Source organism: Molothrus aeneus, unplaced genomic scaffold (assembly GCF_037042795.1).
Source record: "Molothrus aeneus isolate 106 unplaced genomic scaffold, BPBGC_Maene_1.0 scaffold_34, whole genome shotgun sequence".
Taxonomy (NCBI): domain Eukaryota; kingdom Metazoa; phylum Chordata; class Aves; order Passeriformes; family Icteridae; genus Molothrus; species Molothrus aeneus.
The window spans coordinates 1,458,685-1,476,386 of NW_027099005.1; positions in this window are offsets into that span (position 1 = coordinate 1,458,685).

A 17,702-nucleotide genomic window follows, 5' to 3' on the forward strand; every position below is an offset into this window, starting at 1 on the left:
CGTGCTGCTGGCTGGATTGCTGAGGGCTCCCGGCTGCCTCTGGATGGGGCTCCTCTGGAGCTGCTGTGGGGCTGCGGCGCTGCTGCCGGGCAGCTTGGCCGGGCTGGGGCAGCCCCTGAAGGGACGGGGCCAGGAAGGGATGAGGGGCTGGGAAGCCCTGACAGGACACGGCAGTGGGAAGGCACGAGGGGGATGTTTGAGGGAGTGGGTGGCTGTAACATTGGCTGGAGGGGGAGTGGGCTGGAGACAGAGAGAGCACTCACCCCGATGTTCATGTGGAAAACAGAGAGCGTTTATTCTCAAGCCCTTCCTTCTAAAGGGCCTTTGAGAAACCCAGTCTGGATAATTTCATTGCTCTGATCTCTATGCCTTGTCAGATTCTGTCCGGTGAAATGCTGCAGCCCTGGGTGAGATGTGACTGGGCGAGGCCCCTGGCAGTCAAACCAGGGCTGGTACATTCACACAGCACGAGCCAGCCTGCACTGTGACACACGGCAACAGAGTGCAAGGCACAGCTCCGGGTGCTCCCCAGGAACCTCAGCTCTGGGAGCACTGTCTGCCCCAAGCTCCAGGGGCTGCAGTGGGAGCCCGGCTGGGCTCTGCCCTGGGGCCATCCTGCAGGGACAGCTGGACACAGGGAGCATTCCCTTGCCACAAACAGCCAAGCCAGGGCTGCAGGGCAGGTGCTGCAGCCCGGACTGCACTGTTGTGTGCTGTGCTCTGGGGCTGGGGCTCCCCACCCAGGGCACTGGGCTGGTGTGCCACAGGAGACACAGAAGCTTCAGCTTCAGCCTAACTGAGGTGGGTGCGTGGGCTGGGAAGAGTGGGGAGGCTCAAGGGGATTCACAGAGCTCATCCTGCTGCAAGGACGAGGAAAAGGGAGAGGGAGCTCAGCAGTGAGGAGAGCTGAGGGCTGGAGAGCAGCTCTGAATGACACTAAAATCCCACTGGACCTCTGAGACATTGCTGCTCCTCAGGCAGTGACAGGATGAGTCCCTAAACCTGGGGCTCTGCCTTCCTCATGGTGAGGGGCACCAAGGAAGGCAACAGTGTGATGGAGACTGCAATGGGCTGGGAACTCACTGGGGGAAAAGAGGGAGCAGTTGGGAAGTAAAAGGCAGGTGGAGGAGAGAACCATTCAGAGAAGGGCTGAGCTACAACTTGAGCAAGCTGAAAAATGTCATTTGGGGTCATCCCAGATTGATTTCATTTCCGAAGTTACTGAACAAGTTTATTTTCTGGGGGGTGTCATGTTTTCCCTTGGAGGTGTACACTCTGCAAACTTGGGCTGTGCTGCCAAAATGCTCAAGCAAGTCTGTGCTGCAGGTCACACCATTTCTTCTTTGGCTGATTCCGGCCCGGTGCTGAGCTCCAGCAGAGCCCTGGCAGAGCCCAGAGCAGCCTCAGCACCCGCAGAGCCCGGCTGCAAGGAGAGAAAGCAGAAACCGCCCGTCAGCTGAAGGCTCCTGTGCCCTTGTCCCAACCGCCCGCGGTGCCCAGGCCATGCTGGCCGTGCCCAGAGCGGTGCCCAGAGCTGCCCATCCCTGCGGCCTTTGGCACAGAGCAGGAGGGCAGGACATGTGCCCAGCCTGCAGCCAGCCAGGGCACATCCAGCCCTCAGCAGCTGCCCAGAGCAGGATGCTCCTGTGCTCGCTGCCATCTCCCAAAAGCTCTGATCCCACCCTGCCAAGCACACAGGGACCCACCTCACGCCATCCCCTGCTGGAAGAAAAGCTGCTCCCAAACGATGTCCTCAGCCTTCTCAAAGGGCACGGCCCATCCACACCACAGCTGCTCCCAAGCACTTCCCAATCCAGACTGGAGCCCACCTGGAATGCTTCCTCTAGAAAAACAAACAAAAAATTATTGACAATAGATTACAGACAAATGGGGAAACAAGAAACAAGGTCAAAAATCTTATCTCAGCCAGGGGCTTGAGGAAGGCCCAACCCCTGCATGCCAGGGAAAAACCCACCCACGGGTGAGGGAAGCCCAGGCTTTCTCCCTTCCCCCCTGCACTGCCCCCCACAATAACAGTGACCCCAAAGCAAACAAGGGCAGTGGAGCAGCCCAAGCCCTTCCTTGCCTGCACAGCAAAGCAGCCCCTGCACAGCTTCTGGAGTCCCACCTCTGCTCCCACCATGGGGCTTTGTTTGTGTCAGGCTGGCTGCCCCAGCCCCAGCCCCAGCCCCAGCCCGGGGCACGGTGGGTGCTGGGGGCTGTTGGCAGGGCCAGGAGCCCACTCCCATTTCTACCCAGCCCAGCCCATGCCCCAGCCCTGCCAAAAGCAGCTGGGCAGCGACTGGAGGATCAGCTGCACCCGCCCCAGCAAAGGGGGAACCTTTGGTTCCTGCCCAGGCTGTGCAATGCCCAAATCTGGGAGCATCCCCCTGTGTGTGGACTCATCTGCAAATTCCCTGTGGAGCCTGGCTTTGAAGAAGGTGCCCCAATCATCATCTTCAGCTGGCCAGTGGCCAGGTCCAGGAAGAGGTTGTCATCCTTGGTGTCGTCCTCGCTGTCTCCAGCAGCAGCAGCCCCACCTGGTACAGCTTCTCCAGGGGCTCCTTCTCCTTCCCTGGGGGGAGACCAGGCTCTCAGGGTTCTGCCCAGGGCCCCAGCTGTCAGGAAACCAGGACAAGCAAAACCAGCTCAGATGGCAGCCACCAGTGCTGGGCAGAGCAGCTCAGCTCCAGCACAAGGGCTGTGTGTGCCCATCTGATGAGCCCTGGGCAGTGACACAGGCAGCACAAAAAAGTCTGGGTTCCTTTGCTTCTGATTGTCAAGGCATGTGTGGAACTGCAACTTGCCAGGGCCCTGCATCAAAGTGTGCCTGTGGCTCTCTCCCTTCTTCTAGGGCAGATGAATATCCTGCATCCCAGGATGACAGAGCAGCTCTTCCAATGAGGGCCTTTCCAAGTCCAGCATGGATAAACACCGCCTGATCAGATCTTGGCACTCTGGGCACAGAAACCAGAAACCACCGGGCAGTTGGAGAAGGCTCCTGTTGGCTTTGCCCCACTATTCCCGTGCCCAGGCCTTGCTGGATGTGCTCAGAGCTGGGCCTAAACTTTCCCATCAATTCCCTGTTTTGGAGGAGAGCAGGAGAGCAGGACATGTGCCACCTCCTCAGCAGCTCCCAGAGCGGGATGCCCACGAGCCTGCTGCTGTCTCCCAGCACTGGGATTCCCCCCGTGGCCAGAGATGAGGATCCACCTTGAGAGAGCCCTTGTGGCAGTGAGAGCTGATGGTCCCAGCTGATGTTCTGGCCCCTCCTGAAAGGGTGCTCCCCACAGACCATCTGGTGCAGCAGGATGCCCAGGGACCAGATGGTAGCTGGCTTGCCATAGTACCAGCCAAAGTGGGTCCATTCCGGGGGGCTGTACGACCGTGTTCCTATGGAATAGAGATGGAGTTCAGCAGGGGGATGCTGCTGCTCCCAGAGCCTGGCCCCAGCATCCCTGGGCGTGCAGGGGCTGCCCCAGTGGCATACGGGGTGATCCACTGCCCTCTCGCCAGCACCTGGGACTTGTGTACAGACTTGGGGTTGGGAAAGAAGCCACTGGTGATGGAAGAGGGCTGTGGAAACCCTGGCAAGGCCCAACCATGACAAGGAAGAACCCACTCAGTGCTGGTGAAAAACCATGCTGTTATGAATTGGAACGAGGCCAGATTTTGAGAAGGAAATAGGCTCTCATTTATCAAAACAAACTACAGAGGACAGGGAGTTTGAGATAAGCCCAAACTCCCACCCAACAACCCAAAGATAACAACATGTCCCAAACACACTGGGTTCCCCCCCATATAGTACATCCCTCAGAAGGAGAAGAACCCCAACCCAACCAAACCCTCATTTTATAACCCCTCTCGGGTCCAGGATTGGTGGGGTTTGGATCCGCACGTTGATTGGTCTTTTTCCGGTGTTCTCATTGATCCTTATCGATGTTCATTCTGGACCAATCATTTTCTCAGGGCATCGAATGATTGGTCAAGTCCACTGTCCAATCACCTCCCACCCCCCTTCGACTATCGCCCCCACCAAACCCTGGACCTCCCCTCCCCAGGACCCACAACAAACACCTATCAACTCTCCCCAAAACAACAATTCCCAACCCAGCCCCAATTCAACACAAATTGAATCTAATAAGTAGCAATACGGTTGTTCATTAATTAAATCAACAGCTAAATAATTATACAATATAAAAGCAATAACTAAATAGCTAATACCCCTTGATTCTTAAATGTGCAACCAGATATGGTTGCTTGGCTTGCAGGAATCGTATAGTGCTTTGGGAATTCCATGGTAAAGATACACCTTATAAGGAAAAGTTCACCCAGAGGTCACAGAGGAAGACTGTAACAACAATCCTTAAACTCGCAAGAATTTCTTAGGCTTGCAGGAATTGTATAGTGTTCTGAAAATTCCACTGTATAGGTATGCCTTATAAGGAAAAGTTCACTCAGCGGTTAAAGAGGAAGACTTGGAGCCTTCATCCCACGACCACCAGAAGGCAGAAAAACACCCCCTAGCAACTGAACGAGCAAGCACAAAAGACAGACCACGTCATCCCTGGACCCGGGAGAAGAAGGCAATAAAAGGCGAACGTTGGGGATAGGAACAGTGCGAGCCTAGAGGAGCGGAGACTCCCGGCCTCCCAGCACTGAACTTTGCTTATTCTTGCTTGCATAATAATAAAAATAATTGTATGATCCTTAAATCCAGTGAATTCATTTATCACAATTTGTTGCCGTGACTCGGATCCAGAAAATGGGGTTGGTTCAAGAATCCTGGGTGGGCGCCCCACCACCTTGTGGCCCTGGCCTTCTCACCCAACCCCTCATCTGGGCTGACGAACCTAAATTCGGGAATAAGCAAGGAAAACACCGGTAACCCTGTAAACTTTGTGCACGAAGATCCGAGCGACGACGCAGGATGCGTGAGTATACGAGGTGAACCGCTCGGTTGGGGTTGGGATCCCAGGGCACGGTGAATGAGACGTCCACCTGCGGACGACGTGAGAGGGACCCTCTAGTAGTGCGGTTCTCATAGCCCGCGAGGGAGCGAGCCACGACCGAGGGGTTTTGTGTGTGTGTGTGTGTGGAGGTGCCTTGGAAGATGGGGCAGAAGAAGAGCAAGCCTTCTGATCCCATGGGGGAGGGTCCCCAGTTACCCCCAATACCTAAGGACAGTCCGTTAGGATTAATGATCAAGCATTGGGGTGACTTTCCTTCCAGAAAGGAAAAGGATAAGGCAAAAATGATAAATTATTGCATGGTAGTATGGGGAGGTAAGAATCTGGATTCAGGAAGTATATACTGGCCCGTTTTCAGATCCTTGGAGGATTGGGTCTGTCAAGCCCTGAACATTTATGTGAATTCTAAAGAGCCAGTGAACGCGGAGGAGAGTGCATATGCTAAATTATGGTTGGTAGAAAGTAATGAGCAAACGGCTAGTCTCGACCGGAGGAATATGTTCCTATTTATCCTCCCCCGTATATACCACCAGCTCCCCCTGAACCCCTCCCAAACGCACCCCCGGTATCGGCCCCTAATAGACAGCAGGTCACGGACTCCCCGGATTGCAGGGGGCGTACTCGGAGTCAGATGAGGACAGTAATTGAGGAAGGAGAGAGCAGTGGGTTGTTCCCTCTCAGGGAAATAGCATTAGGAGGACCTCAAGCTGGGATGGGGTTTGTCACTGTCCCCTTGAACTCAGGAGATGCCCGTGAGTTTAAGAAAGAGATGGGAAAATTATTAGAAGACCCTATAGGAGTAGCAGAAAGAGTGGATCAGTTCCTAGGGCCAAACATATATACTTGGGTGGAGATGCAATCCATTCTAGGCATCCTATTTACAACAGAGGAGAGAGGGATGATTAGAAGGGCAGGAATGAGGATTTGGGACACCCAACATGTTCAAGGTCCCGCGGCTGATGTGAAATGGCCCTTGCAAAATCCCAGCTGGAACAATCAGGACCCCAACCATTGTGGTCATATGCAGGACTTAAGAACCATCATAATCCAGGGCATACGAGAGGCTGTGCCCCAGGGACAAAATATAAGCAAGGCATTCAAAGAGTGCCAAGGAAAAGATGAGACCCCCACTGAATGGTTGGAAAGATTAAGGAAGAGTTTTCAGTTATACTCAGGGGTGGACCCAGAGACGCCAATGGGGCAAGCGCTCCTTAAAACACAGATTGTAGCCAAATCATGGGAGGATGTTCGAAAGAAATTAGAGAAGTTAGAGGATTGGCAGGGCAGAGGACTTGATGAATTGCTCAGGGAGGCTCAGAAGGTATATGTTAGACGGGAGGATGAGGCACACAAAAGACAAGTTCGGATGATGGTGGTGGCAGTCAGGGAGGGACAGCGAAACAACCCTCCACCACGAGAAAGAAATGGCATGAGGAGAGGTCCCTGGGATTCAGGAGGACCTCCAGCTGGAGGGAGAGAAGGAACCGTGTGCTACTATTGTGGTGGAAAAGGACACGTGAAGAGGGAATGTCGAAAGAGGCTTAGGGATGAGAAAATGTTCAAAGGGGATTAGGGGGGTCAAGGGCTCTATCTATTGGGGACCCAAATGTCATTGGAGCCCTTGGTAAAACTTAAGGTGGGTCCCCAGCAAACCCCCATAACCTTCCTTGTAGATACAGGGGCCGAGAGATCAACAGTTCAATCTTTACCCCCGGGATGTAAGATTTCACCTTCCACAGTACAGGTTCTTGGGGCAAAAGGAGAACCCTTCAAGGTTCCTGTAATTAAAGATGTCTAAATAGAATCAGAGAAGAAAATAGGGGTAGGATCACTGCTACTGGTCCCTGAAGCCGATTACAATTTATTAGGAGGAGATTTAATGGTGGAATTAGGGATAAATATAAATATTGAAGAAAAACAGCTGAAAGCCAGGTTGTGCCCCTTACGGGTCACTGACGAAGAGAAAATCAACCCAGAAGTCTGGTATACCCCTGATACAGCAGGAAGATTGAATATAGAGCCCTTCACAGTCAACATTCAAAGCCCAGAAATCCCAGTAAGGATAAAACAATATCCCATGTCAGATGAGGGGCAAAGGGGACTAAAACCAGAGGGAGAATGATTAATACAACAAGGGCTCTTGGAACCTTGCATGTCTCCCTTCAACACCCCCATCTTACCTGTACAGAAACCAGACGGAAAATACCGATTAGTACATGATCTAAGGGAAATAAATAAGAGAACCATTGCCCGGTTCCCTGTAGTAGCAAACCCCCATACATTGCTCAGTCAATTGAAACCAGATGATTACTGGTATAGTGTTATAGATTTGAAAGATGCCTTTTGGGCGTGCCCCTTGAAAGAAGAATGTAGAGATTATTTTGCATTTGAATGGGAAGATCCCGATACCCACCGAAAGCAACAACTAAGGTGGACAGTGCTCCCACAGGGATTCACAGAATCCCTGAATTTGTTTGGGCAGGCACTAGAGCAAATAATGAAATCCTATACCCCGGACCAAGGAATAACCATTGTTCGATATGTAGATGACCTTTTAATTGCCAGAAAAAGCGAGGAATCTGTTAGAGAAGAAAGCATTAAGCTTCTGAACTTTTTAAGCATCCAGGGGCTGAAGGTGTCCAAAAGTAAATTGCAATTCGTAGAAGAAGAAGTGAAGTACCTAGGACACCGACTTAGTAAAGGAACTAAAACACTAGACCCAGGGAGGGTTAAGGGAATCCTCTCCCTTCCTCCCCCAAGAAATAAGAGACAAATCAGGCAGCTATTGGGTCTTGTAGGATACTGCAGACAATGGATTGAAAACTTTAGGGGTAAAGTAAAATTTTTGTATGAAAAACTAACTGCTGAAGGTTTGATGAAATGGACTGAGAAGGATGATGAATCATTAGAACAATTAAAAGAGGAATTGGCTAATGCCCCGGTGCTAAGCCTCCCGGATGTTAGGAGACCCTTTTATTTGTTTGTTAACACTGAGGCAGGAGTAGCATTTGGGGTACTGGCTCAGGACTGGGCCGGCTGTCGAAAACCAGTAGCATTTATTTCTAAAATACTAGACCCCGTAAGTAGAGGATGGCCAACATGTTTGCAGATTATAGTGGCAACAGCCCTCTTAGTGGAAGAAGCTCTCAAAATTACCTGTGAAGGAGAACTGAAAGTCTTTACCCCCCATAACATACGGGCAGTATTGCAACAAAAGGCAGAAAAATGGATAACAGACTCAAGACTTTTGAAATACGAGGGCATTTTACTGTCATCCCCTTGGTTGATACTTGAAACCACCTCTCTGCAAAACCCCGTTGAATTCTTGTTTGGAGATCCACAGGAGAATTTAACTCATGACTGCCTACATAGCATAGAAAAACAAACAAAAATTAGGCCGGACCTCGAAGAGGAAGAACTGGAAGAGGGAGAAAGGTTATTTGTGGATGGGTCCTCTAGAGTTGTTGAGGGAAAGCGAATCTCTGGATATGCGATTGTGGGAGGTGAAAATTTGGAAACAATAGAATCTGGACCTTTGAGTCCTAGTTGGTCAGCCCAGGCCTGTGAGCTGTATGCAGTATTGTGGGCTCTAAAATTCTTGGAAGCTGAGGTTGGGACCATCTACATGGACTCAAAATACGCCTTTGGAGTGGTACATACTTTTGGGAAAATTTGGGAAGAAAGAGGGTTAATAAACTCCCAAGGAAGAGAATTAATACATCAGGAACTAATTACTCAGGTACTACAAGCTTTAAGAGGCCCAAAGAAAATAGCAAACGTACATGTTAAAGGACATCAAAAGGGTCTCTCCCATTTGAGCAGAGGAAACAACACAGCAGACAGAGAGGCAAAGGAAGCTGCTCTCAGAAAATTCCAGGATCAGGGGATAAGGAGAACGCGAGATGATGAGAAAGTTCGAGTCCTGAGCTTCACAGCCCAGGAAAAGGAGAAATTAGACAAAATGGGAATAAAAGAGAATGGGGATATTTGAAAATTGCCAGATGATAGGGAAGTACTGCCAAAATCTATGGCCCGAAGAATAGTGCAGCAGCTGCATGACCAGACTCATTGGGGAACCCAAGCCTTAGTAGATCAGTTTACTATTAAGTACATGTGTATAGGAATTTACGATGTAGCAAAACAAGTAGTTAGGGGATGTATAAGATGCCAAAGAGTTAACAGACATCAGGCTCGAGAAAGGATTCCAGGAGGAAGGGAATTAGCACACCGACCTTTTTCACATGTACAAATAGATTTCACCGAGCTACCGAAAGTAGGGAAATACAAGTACTTCTTGGTACTGGTAGATCATCTAACCCACTTTGTAGAAGCATATCCTACATCGTGGGCTACTGCAAATGTGGTGATTAAAACCCTGCTGGAAGAAATAATCCCTAGGTATGGACTAGTAGAAATATTAGACTCTGATAGAGGTCCCCATTTTGCAAACAAAGTACTGAGAGAGGTAACCAGGGCCTTAGGCACTAAATGGCAATATCACACCCCTTGGCACCCTCAAAGCTCAGGGAGGGTGGAAAGGGCAAATGGAGAAATCAAGAAGCAACTCACCAAGCTCACGGTAGAAAATAAAATGTCTTGGGTCAGATGTTTACCCATGGGATTGCTAAACTTTAGAACCCAACCTAGGACGGATGTGGGATTCTCTCCCTTTGAAATGCTTTATGGAATGCCTTACGACTTAGAACTTCCGGGGAACCATCCTTGCATCCAAGATAGTCAAATTCAGGGTTACATACAACAGTTAATGAAACAGAGGGAGGAATTAAGACGAAAAGGGCTATTGGTACAAAGACCCCCTTTGGATATAATAATGCATAAGCTTAAACCCGGAGATAGGATCCTAATTAAGACTTGGAAAGAGACATCCCTAACACCCCAATGGGAAGGTCCCTATGTTGTCCTGTTTACCACAGAAACAGCCATCCCAACTGCTGAAAAAGGCTGGACACATGCCAGTCGAGTGAAAGGACCCATCACTGCAGACACCCCCTGGGAGGTGACCAGTCGCCCTGGAGATCTACGGCCAACCCTTCGGAAGGCACAGGGACCTGCGCCAGCTGGGAACGTGAATGACTGAATTAGGGGACAGAGAACTATACCGATTGAGACTCTTGGTAAGAAAACCCCTACAGGAACTGGAACAGGAGTTAAAGTGCCCTCTGCCGTGGAAAACCTGGAATGAACTGACGCTTGCTCTTTCAGTAGTGGCTGAAGTGAGGCGAGAATTATTCAATTACACCAAGTGTCTTAAATGTCAGGAATCTTCTTGTCGGGCATGGGTAAAAATCTTTTGCAGGGGCTGTAAAGACAAATGGTGGATTTTCCAGTCACATTTGGTGGGGAGTGCATGGTGTCTTACTTGTGATTGGGATTGGAGAAGAGTAAATCCATTAAGAGCCTTAAGAGAATTTATAAGGATCAGTGGAGAGCAGGAGATCCCTGACAGAGAAGCAGCGTCACTAGTTGAAAATCTAGAACAGAGAAGAGATTGGGCCCTGGCATGGGAATTCCAACACCAATTGCATAGGATCACATGCCAAAACCAGACAGTCATATTAACTACCTTGTGTAAGAAGGGAATCCACGTTCCTCTGGGGTGGCAAGTGAGGCCTGACGAGTGGAATAGCACGATTCGCCGCTATTCCCGAGTCTATAAACAACAAAAACGTAGAGAACATAGGGAAGAACGACGTAACTCTAGGAAGACAGGAGAATGGGAATAAAAGGCAGAGGGTGAACCCTGAGTAGGTGTGGGACTCAGGCCCTGTAAAGCTTGCTAGGGACGGCAGAGAGTCCGTCGTAAAATCAAAGAAATCCTTTGCAGGAGACCCTTTGCCTGGAGGCCTGACAGCCTGCCCTTAGGAGTGGGGGCAGGAGTTAAGGAGAAAGCCCAAATAATGCACCCCCTGAAGACTACCCCTGCTGCCGAGAAGATAATGATCCCTGCAGACCGACGCACCCAGGCTGGCAGGCGAGGCAGAGAGGTGAGGAGTAGTGGGGGAGAGCAACGGAGCACAGGAACAGGAACGGAGCACAGGAAAGCCCCAGGTAAAAGAGATAGGAGTACGAAAGGAGAAAGAAATTTGTTGCTAGGACCCTGCCCTGCTTGGCGAGCTACCTTAATTATTATAACCCTGAGACTCCCGGATGCCTGGGGAAACCCTCATCAGCCTTACAAAGACAACATGATCCCCCTAAATAAATGGACCCTGACCCCTGACTGGTCTCAGGCCTTTTTGCAATCTACCGGATCTGTGGGGAATACCACAGGTTTAAGTTTACTAACATTAGTACTGCATGACAGGCTGCCATACGCTAGACATGAATGGAAGAAGCAGAAAATCTGGCAGCTTCAAGGAGTAGTGGGACAACAAATTAATATTGGATGTCGAATGGTTAATGGGCCTGACTATACTAACGTGATTGCAATCAGTGTTTCCATGGGTCAGGAGGATAAACAAATAGCAGATTGTGCATACCCAATAACACGAGACTGCTGGCAAAACTTCACATGAACTCACACTGCAGAGGTAGTCTGTCTCTGGTCGAAAGATGCACAGGGCCTTTCTTTTAAATTTGTAATAGATGCTAAAATGCACTCTACCACTGCTGAACCTCACAATATCACCACTCCACCTGCACCACCAGTTATACTCACCCCCAAAATTTTCAAAATTGGACCTTATATAATCAGGAAAACTGATCAACAACAAATATTCTTCAATCCAGCATGGTCTCTCAAACAGGTCGAACTGCTGATGCAGACCAATGTTTCAGACATCCAGCCAGCTTGTTCTCCCTTTTTACAAACATCCTTTGAAGGCTGGACCATTTGGCTCCGGAAACGCAGCTCTTGTAAAACAAGGAAACCTAGAGATGTGACCGGTGTTCTAGGTACAGGATTGGGAATTCTGAATAGCATTGATTCGGAAGTACTAATGAACAAATTGGCTGCTACGACTAGAGATCTGTCCAAATTACAGCAACCACTGAAGTCATCTCTGTTAGCCTTGGGGACACACCAGTGGATGCTGTCAAACATTTTGCCAAATTGGGAAAGAGTAAATGTGAACGATCACAAATTGGTGATTGATGCACTCAGTGCTGCACAAAATAATGTTTCCTTAGCCCTCAGCTGTATCCAGGCACAATTGTGGATGAAGTCAGTTTCTGCCTCGATTATAAGAGAAGGCGAGGAAGGCACTTTCCCCACAGAAATTCGGAAAATAATCTGGGACAATGCCAATGATTTTGAAAGAGAATTCCAATCCTGGTGGAAACTGGTAAATTTTACCTATAATGCTATTTCAAATACAGCTACTGCTTTTGTCTTGACCATACACAATGCCTCTGTACATCTAGTTTTTCCTGTTATTGCATTAGGAATAAACCATGATGGAGCTGTTCTCTATCCTGTAGAACATAGGGGATGGGCCCGTCAGTTTGATGACACATGGCAAACTGTTGATTTGCAATCTTGTATTATCCGAGAACAACTGGGGTTCATCTGTGAAGGCAATGTAATTATAGCCCAAGATATCTGTTTAGACATGGAGCAAAACATCTGTCATTTTGAGATTCATCCTAACGAGACTTCTAAAACAGTTCTCACATACATAGGCAATGGATGTGCGTGTTTTAGAACGATTTGTGATTCTGTGCTTGTAGATGATATTGTGGTGGATACAAAGAATCACTCAAACTTCTGTGCTTGTAACTTCACTAAGATTACAGGGTGTGATATCGCTCATGAAGCTAAAGTCACCTCTCACCACCTATTACAATCCAACTACACACTGCTTCACAAGCTAATGCCCACCCCGATTGGGATGAACTTCACTCTAATGAGACAACTGATGCTCCATCAAGACCTGATCCAAATCCTCGAGAAAATCAAGGAAAGCAGACAGAAAACCCTAGTGACTGTTCATCATGACGTAGGAAAAATACACCGGGTTATAGAGAGGGTAAAGCAAGATGGTGAGCACAGGTGGTGGGATACCCTGTTCGTGTGGGCTCCTACTACCACAGGTGTCCTAAACAGTATATGCCATCCCATTGTTCTTTTGATTCTGATTGTGCTTGGTTTTATTTTGTCAGCAGTTCTATTCGTTATTAATTGGAATATGATGAAAAAGCTAAGGAAATTGGCATCTGTAATTAGTGCACATAGCTTAACAGATGAGGAAACTCAGTTAACGCTTGCTAGTGTTAAAAACGCCAATCACTTGTTTCCAAAATTTTAAAAGTTTAATAGTAATAAAATGGTTATAAAAATAGTTATACAATTAGAGTAATAATAATTTGGACAAACTGAATTAGGACAATATGAGACAATAAAGACAAAGAGTTACAGAGGTCCAGGTACCTTTTTCTGGGCAGCACAAGCCCGAAAAGGACCCCTGTTAACAAAGGATTAACCCTTAAAAACAATAGCCTGTTGCATATTCATACACTTCATACATGATGCATAAATTCCATTCAAATACAGGATTCTGTCTGGTCATCGTCAACTTCTTCCTCCAAATCCTAACAGTGCCTTCGAGGCGGGAAGAAGTTGGTTTCTTCTGATAAGAGGGCCATAAATTCTTCTTCTCTGAAAGATTTAGGTGTCCTGTGGCTGCTATCTCGCTGCGAGTCCTTTCTTTTTAAAAAAGTATCCTACATAGCATCGTTTCCATTTTAACAATTTTTATAACCTAAAACTATATTTAACACAGTACTTGAGAAAACTAATACAGCATTACTTTCTAACACAACACAGAGAATATTCATTTTAATATTTGTGAAACGCCAATCATAAAATACATGCATTTTTCACACTAAGAAGGAACTAAAAAGATTTAATGATCAAAATTGGTAAAAAAAAAAAGGGGGATTGTAATAAGTAGCAATATGTTTGTTCATTAATTAAATCAATAGCTAAATAATTATACAATATAAAAGCAATAACTAAATAGCTAAAACCGCTTGATTCTTAAATGTGCAGCCACATATGGTTGCTTGGCTTGCAGGAATCATATAGTGCTTTGGGAATTCCATTGTAAATATATACCTTATAAGGAAAAGTTCACCCAGAGGTCACAGAGGAAGGCTGTAACAACAATCCTTAAACTCATAAGAATTGCTTAGGCTTGCAGGAATTGTATAGTGTCCTGAAAATTCCACTGTATAGATATGCCTTACAAGGAAAAGTTCACTCAGCGGTTAAAAGAGGAAGACTTGGAGCCTTCATCCCACGACCACCAGAAGGCAGAAAAAGACCCCCTAGCAACTGAACGAGCAAGCGCAAAAGACAGACCACGTCATCCCTGGACCCGGGAGAAGAAGGCAATAAAAGGCGAACTTTGGGGATAGGAACAGTGCGAGCCTAGAGGAGCGGAGACTCCCGGCTGCCCAGAGCTGAACTTTGCTTATTCTTGCTTGCATAATAAGAATAATAAAAAAATAATAATTGTATGATCCTTAAATCCAGTGAACTCGTTTATCACACCCATGAAATGTTTCGTGTCACGCAAAATAAGAAAGAAGTCACAAGCCAACACTCCTCTTTATTGCTACACTGTTTTCTTTGGTTACTTCTCTAATAGGAATGACTTTGGGGTGTGATTTGTTTGTTTCTCTCTTTCGTTCCTTGGGGAGCGCGGTGGCTCCTTCATTGGGTTCGCCGGGCAACGGAGGAACGGCCGCGAGCTCCGGCGGCTCCGCAGCAGCAGCAGACGCAGCAGCAGCAGCAGCAGCAGCAGCAGCAGCAGCAGCAGCGCTTCTCTTGATCGGTTTTCCGCTCGACTTTTCCCTCGCTCCGCATCCCCTTCTCCCTCCCACTCACTGTATTCCCGTCCTGTCCCGTGCCGGGCCGTGCCGTCCGTGTTCCGCCTCTCCCAGCCCGGCTGATGCCGCGTCCCGCAAGGCGCCCCTTGGCGGGGCCGCCCCGTGCCCGCCCCTGCCCGGCCCGCCGTGGTTCCGCCTTGGCCAGGCTCTCTCCGTACCGGCTGTGGCGCCGCTGGAAGAGCCGCTTGCTCTGGTGCTGGTGGAGCATCGGGGTCTTTTGGCTCGGCCTGGCGCGGGCTCTGGCCCAGCCCCGGCCGAGGCCCCGGCCCCGAACGAAGCCCCTGCCGCGGTTCCGCCCGCAGCCGCTCTGCTGCCGCCCAGCTCCCGCCCCATGGCCGAGAGCGTGGCCAGCAGCTTCCCCGCTCCGAGCTCCGCTGCTCGCCAGCTCGGCCGCCGGCCCCGAGCCGCCGCAGCCCGGGGCGGCTCGGCAAGCAGCAGCGCGCCGGGCGGGCGCGTGCCCCGGGCAGAAGAGCAGCAGCGCGGTGCCTCCCGCATGGGCGGAGAAGCCTCCCCTGGAACAGCTCTAAAGGCAGGGCCCGCTGCTGGGCAGTGGCGGCTGTGGCAGCGTTTACTCCGGGACCCGGCTCGCCGACGGCGCCCCAGTAAGAGACGGGGCCGGCTCGCAGGGGAGCGGCAGGCGGCGGGCAGCGGGCGGTGGGCGAGGAGCTCAGCCCACTGCTCAGCTTGGCTCGCAGGTGGCCATCAAGCGAGTGTCCCGGAGCGCATCTCGGAGTGGGCGCGGCTGGTGAGTGAGCGGGGCCAGCGGGAGGAGCCGGCGGGGAGGAGCCGGCGGGGCGGGCCGGGCGGGGCTGAGGCGAGGCCTGGCAGGGTGGCAGCCGGAACGCTGCGAGGGCAGCGAGCGTGGAGTGAGCGGGAGCCGCGCAGCGCCCCGGGCCAGGCCATGGCGAGCCGCGGCAGGGCCAGGCAGGGGCTGCCCAAGGCGCGGCGCAGCATCGGCCTCGCTGACGGCATTGCGGTTCCCCCGCAGCGCAACGGCGCCCTTGTGCCCCTGGAGCTGGCGCTGCTGTGGATGGTGTCGTGGCCTGGCTCCACGGTGTCGTGCGGCTCCTGGACTGGTTCGACGTGCCCGAGGGCTTCGCCCTGGTCATGGAGCATCCGCAGCGCTGTCAGGACCCCTGGTACTTCCTGCACGAGCGGCGGTTCCTGACAGAGCCCGTGGCGCGGGGGCTGTTCCGCCAGGTGCTGGAGGCCGTGCAGCACTGCAGCGGCCGCGGCGTCCTGCACCGCGACATCAAGGCTGAGAATGTCCTCGTCGACCTGGCCATGGGCGAGGCGAAGCTCATCAAATTCGGCTGCGGCACAATCCTCCAGGACACGTTCTACACCCGGATGTCAGGTGAGCCCAAGCCGGGGCCCAGCCGGGCAGCTGAGTTCCCCGCTTTGCTGGCAGAGGGGGAAGAGGGGGGAAGGAAAGAGGGGGAATCCTTCTTCAGCCAGCTGCAGCCAAGTTGCTTTTTGGCAGGGCAGGGGCTGGCTGTTGTGGAACGGGAGCTGGCTGGGAGGGAGGGAAGGAAGGCAGGAGGGAGCAGCATGGGCCTGATGAGCTGCGCCTGTGTCCCATAGGAACGCCGGAGTACAGCCCACCAGAGTGGATCCTCTTTGGCTGCTACCATGGCCAGCCAGCCACTATCTGGTCCCTGGGCATCCTGCTCTATGAGCTGGTCTGCGGGCACCTTCCTTTCCGCACCAACAAGGACATCGTCCAGGGCCAGCTCGTCTTCCCGCCCCGGGTGTCTCAAGGTGGGGATGCGCCTTCAAGGCACGAGGGGAAGAACGGGGTTGGGAGGGGCACCTGGCACATAAGCATCCTGCTCTTGCAGCTGGTGAGGAGGTGGATCTCCTGGGCTTAGCTGGAGGAGGTGGCACCTGTGCCTCTGTGCTGGTGTCCTCCGCAAGAGAGGATCAATAGGAAGCTTTTGGGTGCAGCTCTGAGCACTCCTGGTGTTGCCTGGGCACTGTGGAATGTGGGAGAGCACGGACAGGAGCCTTCTGGTTTCTCTCTGCAGAGTGCCAGCACCTCATCAGGTGGTGTTTATCCATGGACCCCACACACAGGCCATGCTTGGAGTACCTTTTTGAGCATTCTTGGCTGCAGGAGCCCTGCCTGGCCCAGGAGACAGCAGAGATGCATCCCTGAGCACAGTAGGATCCAGGAGCCCAGCAAGCAGCAGCGGCACGCGTCTCGTGGCACTGGAAGAAAACCCCGGAGCGTTTCCCTGCGGCCGCGGCGCGGAGGAGAGAGTGCAGCCGAGGAGATGCTGCTTCCGCTGGTCCCCACGAGCTGTGGAGGGAGTGGCTCCATGCTGCCCGTACTATTGGAGAAGTGTTGGCAGTGCAGTGAAGGTGACACGGATTGGGATAGAGGAAACATCCCCCTGCAGCTCAATGGCATCGTGATGTCCCCGCAAGCCGAGGCACAGCTGGCGTGTTCTTCTGGAGCACGACGTGGAGCTGGGAACACCGTCCTGGAGCTGGCCACTGGCGGGGCAGAGCCAATTGGTTTTGGCTGCGGCCCCTGCCTGAAGGACACGCTCTGCACTCCGATGAAATCAAGATGAGTCCCCAGCCGGCGCAGGGGCGGGGGGATGCTGGTGCTTCCAGGCATGGCAGGGCTCAGCCTGGCCACATGCCGGAGGTTCTCTGCTCGGCGGTGCTGGGGAATATTAATTTTTCTGCCGGCCGCCGAGCTGCTTTTTGGTGGGACAGGGGACGGATGTTGTGGAAGGGGAGCCAGCTCCTGGCCTCGCTGACAGCTTCTGCCAGCCAGCCTGGCACGGGCTGAGGTGGGGGCAGCCAGCCTGACAAAAGCATCCATCCATGTGGATGGGGGGCGGCAGAGGGGGGGACGGGTTCTGTAGC